Source organism: Lutra lutra, chromosome 7, assembly GCF_902655055.1.
Source record: "Lutra lutra chromosome 7, mLutLut1.2, whole genome shotgun sequence".
Lineage (NCBI taxonomy): Eukaryota > Metazoa > Chordata > Mammalia > Carnivora > Mustelidae > Lutra > Lutra lutra.
This window is the reverse complement of record NC_062284.1, coordinates 105,682,159-105,686,598: the sequence shown is the minus strand read 5'-3', so window position 1 is coordinate 105,686,598 and position 4,440 is coordinate 105,682,159. Positions and strand designations below refer to the sequence as shown.

The 4,440-nt window shown below is 37.0% G+C and overlaps 1 non-coding gene across 1 annotated transcript; it reads left to right on the top strand.

Annotated features, from left to right (window-relative positions):
* Positions 1 to 3,934: 3,934 nt before the first annotated feature.
* On the top strand, positions 3,935 to 4,007 carry TRNAK-CUU (transfer RNA lysine (anticodon CUU)). The gene has a single exon. It is a non-coding gene; the product is annotated as a tRNA-Lys (tRNA).
* The last annotated feature ends 433 nt before the right edge of the window (positions 4,008 to 4,440 follow it).

Genomic DNA, 4,440 nt, shown 5'->3' with positions numbered 1-4,440 from the left:
CCAGGGCCCGAGGAACAGAGGATTGTGGGAAAAGAGGTAGGGGAGGATTCGAGCTGGGAGGGCGGTGCGCGTGTGCAGAAGCAAAACAGGTGGGGTAGGGCTAGGAAGCGGCGGTTCTTAGATCTTTTTCAGGTTCTGTCAGTTTCTGTGTCGCGTAGCAACTAACGGTCATCGAGGCGTTCGAGGAGGTGCTCCATTCCATTTCCTAGAAATAGTTATTTACTTTTTATATTATCCCTTTCTTTCACTACTTCATTCTTTCTTAAAGCAAAATAGAGAGATGTTCTTCCACTCCTACAAAGACCAGGGAAAGTGATAACGGGAGAGGTCTCTTTTCACCCTTGGAGTACCGGTTCCGACCCAGTATCATGAGGGCATCCCCTTCATCCACCTGTTCTCATAAGAACATAAAGTGCACGTGTGAGTTCAGGTCGGAGTTTTACAGAAGCATTAGCACCTTTTCTATGAATATAACTCTATTTAGTAGAATTAAGGATAAGACTGATTATTTCTTGAGCTCTGGTATGTCCCAAGTACTGTGTTGAACACTGCTGATAAAACGGTGAAGGAGACATAACCTTATCCCTCGGGGAGTTTACATTCAACGGGAGGAAATGGATTTAAAAATGTAAATAGGCAAAATATTTGCACCTTGTAGTTAGAAGAAAGAAGAGACAACGGAGGTTTGAACTTTAGGCCTGGTACTTAGGGAATGACTTTCTGATTGGCTAATATTTAAACTGATTGTTACAGCTTGTGTTATAGGAACTGTCAGGTCAGTATGGCCTATCACAGTGTTTAAGTGGTTGAGGTGACAAGAGGTGAAATCAGAGAGGTGGACATGAGAATGGATCTAGTTGTTTGAATTTTAACTTGGTTGTAAAAGGAAGGCCATCAGCACTTTGTTTTAACTCTTAAATACTTCACTGTGTATTTCCCCCCAAACAAGAACATTTTACTTATCCAAAATACAATTATGAAAATTAGAAAATTAACAATACAATTTTCTAGTCTACACACTTTATTTGGATTTTGGCAATTCTCTCACTTCCTTTCATAGCCAAAGAAAATCGAACATCGAGCATTGCATTCAGTTGTCATGACTGTAGTCGCCTTTAGGCTGGAAAATAGGTACTTAATATTTCTTAAGGTTTCATGGCATTAACATTTTTGAAGACTACGAGCCATTTATTTTATGGGATAGTCCTCAGTTTAGGTTTGTATGATATTTTTTCATGCTAGGATTCAGGTGATACATTTTTGGCAGGAATGCCACAAAAGTAACCTTGTGTTCATATTAGAGCATATATTAGGAGGCACATGATGCCAGTTTTTTCCATTACTGATGATGTTAACTTTGATCACTTGCTTAAGATTTATCCACCATAAAGTTTCTATTTTGCCCTTTGTAATTAATATATATCTTATGAAGAAATACTTTGAGACTATCCTTGTAAATATCCTGCTACTCCTCAATCCTTCACCCACTGATACTAGTATCTGAGGATTCCCATTTGAATGGATTATTATGATGCTTGCCAAATGGTGATTTTCTAATCCCACGGAAGATGAAATGTGTAGGTGGATTTTAGATATGTAGGGCTTGCTGAAATATTGAATGTAGAAAAAAAGGGAGAAGAAAGAGTTTCAGATGCTTCTCCCTGCTAATGAAGCATTATAATTAATGGTTAGTTTTTATTCATGAATAAATGGATAAAAGATTTGAATTTACTTGGAAGACAAGCCATTTAATTTACCTCTCATTGAAATATTCTAGTTGCAGTTTTTTCATGAGGAGTTTTAACGAGAGTATTTTGATCAGGGTAGGCCAATAAAGTGCTGAAGAAAGCAAAAGAATATTTATTGTCTTTGGTGGGTTCATCTTGAAGGTAAACTATAAATACTCCAAACTTGGTTAGGGGTTCAGTTAAACTTTAACTAACTGTACTACTTATGTATGATAAACGTTATTTGAGTGCCTAGTCCCTACTATTTATTCATTAATTAAGAATTTGGAGCTCTTGGGCCCCTGGGTGGCTTAGTCCCTTAAGCGTCTGCCTTCCACTCAGGTCATGATCCCAGGGTCCTGGGATCCAGGACGGCACTGGGCTCCCTGCTCAGTGGGAGGCGTGCTTCTCCCTCTCCCACTCCCCCTGCTTGTGTTCACTCTCTCCTGTGTCTGTTTCTGTCAAATAAAGAAATAAACTCTTAAAAAAAGAAAAGAATTTGGAGCTCTTTCTGAATTTATCAGATGAATTGCCTATTTGGGAGCTGGCCTGTTGATGTATCTATCTTGTATCTTAGAAGAGTGCATTGAATTGTGGTCTCAGGTTCTTGATTATTTGCCTGATTCATTGGGAAACTTAAAAGGTGTGGGTATGGATTTGTTTGCTTAATTAAGTTACTCCAAATTACTTTTGGAATAGTGCATATAAAATTGGTATGTAATTTGCCCATATTTTATAGGGTGGTGAGCATTTTAAGGTTTTCAGAATCTGTTTTATATTTCTATCGGAATACATAACACAGTTATTTTATATGGTAAGTACTTAATAAATGCGTTGAAAATACAAATAAATACAGATTAATTTCCCAGGTACATTCTGCCAACTTATAAAAATAAACCAGAGTTGGCAATTGCAAGAAAAAAGCTGTTAATGAATAATTGCATTTTAATATTTTAATAAATCTAGAATTTTTAAATATTTTATTTAAATCCTAGGCATTCATTGAGTAATTTAAATGTATAATATTATTTTATGCCATACCTTAATATTTTTTCAATTAAGTAGCTTAGAAAATGTGATGATCAATGTGTTTAATTTCTAAATACGGAACTTTAAGAATCCTTTGTTATTCTTGTTAAATACATTTAGGCTTTAGATTGCCCCCGTCACAGAGATTTGCAGAGTCCCTTATCAAAGAAGTTCACTAGTATCTCTGAATATGTATATTTCCATGGGAGATTATTCCATTGTCTCAACTTTCCAAAATTTGATCAAAATCAGTTCTTCTCTCTTTTTGTCTTAGAATTAATATTCTTTACCACAGGATTCAGTGACTCTATAATTCTTTGATCCCAGCTTCTGTCATTTGAGGTAGTAATAACAACCTCTTGAGAGTCCTGTCTCCATTGTCAGGCAGTTACCGGAAAGAGACCTTGTTTTAATTGAACCAGAATCTGCTTCCTCAATTTAGCTCTCCTTGACTAGATCTTATTAAGGGAAAAATAGCTAAGCACTACTGTTCTTCAGTGAAACTAACGTCATAGAGGTTGGACTTTGTTTTCTAATGTTGCCCCCCAAATTGTGGGAACCCAATTTGCCTTTTGATAGAAACTCGATAGCCTTAATAAGTATTTCTGTAAAGAAGATAACACATTGGGCAGTAAATATTTTAAAACACTTAAGGAAAAAGATTCATTGACTCTGTAATAATATAGACTTGCATAAGTTTTCAGTTTTCAGTTTTAAGTTTTCAGTTGTCTTGGGATACACACGCAATAAAAATTATTAAATCTAAAAAAATTTTAAAAATATTAAATTTAGGGCGCCTGGGTGGCTCAGGTGGTTAAGCGGCTGCCTTCGGCTCAGGTCGTGGTTCTGGAGTCAGACGATGGAGTCCGGCAACTGGCTCCGTGCTCAGCAGGGAGTCTACTTCCCCCTCTGACCTTCCCAACTCTCGTGCTCTCTTACTCTCTCATGCTCAATCAAAATAAATTAAAAAAATTGTTTTTAAAATAATAAATCTAGGAACAATTAAAGAAATGTTTTAAAGGATTCTTTAAAATAATTCGGAAGTGCCTATTTAATAATATGTCACAAAATTCTTTTATAAGTAAAAAACAATGGAAAGAAAACAAAACAAAACAAAACAAACCCAACCGTAGTTGAGTACTCATCAAGACAAAGAAAAACGCACCCGCCTCCCAGGTGCCCGGCTAGCTCAGTCGGTAGAGCATGGGACTCTTAATCCCAGGGTCGTGGGTTCGAGCCCCACGTTGGGCGAATTCCTCTTTTTATTTTCCCTTAAACATTTTAGGCTTTCTCCAAAGCATTATAACCAAGGAGAGTTCTTTAAACCCAACTAATACAAATACTTTCAACATTAACCAAATCTATGGAAAAAGGACTTCATTTTACAAACGAAACAGGTCTCACCCTTGCGCACTCGAAAGCAAGCGTTTCTCTTCCGCGTTGCCTCCTCAGCCACCTCCTTTAAGCACAGAGAACCCGTAAGGTTTAAAGTTGAGACTGGTTTTCTGTGTTACTATGCATACTGGCATAGTTGTTAGTAAAGGGCAATTTTTGCTTTTGTCAGAACAAAATTATGAGCCCCAATTTTGGCAACTTTTCAAGAACTAAGAGATCCTATGGAAAAGCTGTCTTCCTTTCACGTGTCTTACTTTTTCTTCCTCTCGATCTAGGACGTGTCCTGAGG